Genomic DNA, 365 nt, shown 5'->3' on the forward strand with positions numbered 1-365 from the left:
TCGGCAGCTTACCGGGCATTCTAGAAAAAGTTTTGTTACCGGTTTCTGGCGCTGCTGGGCAATCCATTGCTCCGACCGTTCCCTTAAAAAACGTGTTTGATGCTTTCCCTCGAACGGTCTGCCAGCATGCACCGGGTTTGGTTCAACTCCGTTGCAAGTCATGGCGTTACCATATGGCACTGAAGCAAGTGTTGACCGCAGATTGGGAACTTCCAGGGCCAACTAGCAGGGACATCTAACACTGCGGGTATTCACTACGATATCGAACGGTCACCAACAGCACAATGAAGGCAACTTGAGTGGTACATTGCATGCATTTGCACGAGTCCAGAAAGACGATGCATGGAAACAACGTAGGGCTTCAG

The sequence above is a fragment of the Eimeria mitis genome, genomic scaffold (genome assembly GCF_000499745.2).
Source record: "Eimeria mitis Houghton genomic scaffold, Emh_scaff1999, whole genome shotgun sequence".
NCBI classification, from domain to species: domain Eukaryota; phylum Apicomplexa; class Conoidasida; order Eucoccidiorida; family Eimeriidae; genus Eimeria; species Eimeria mitis.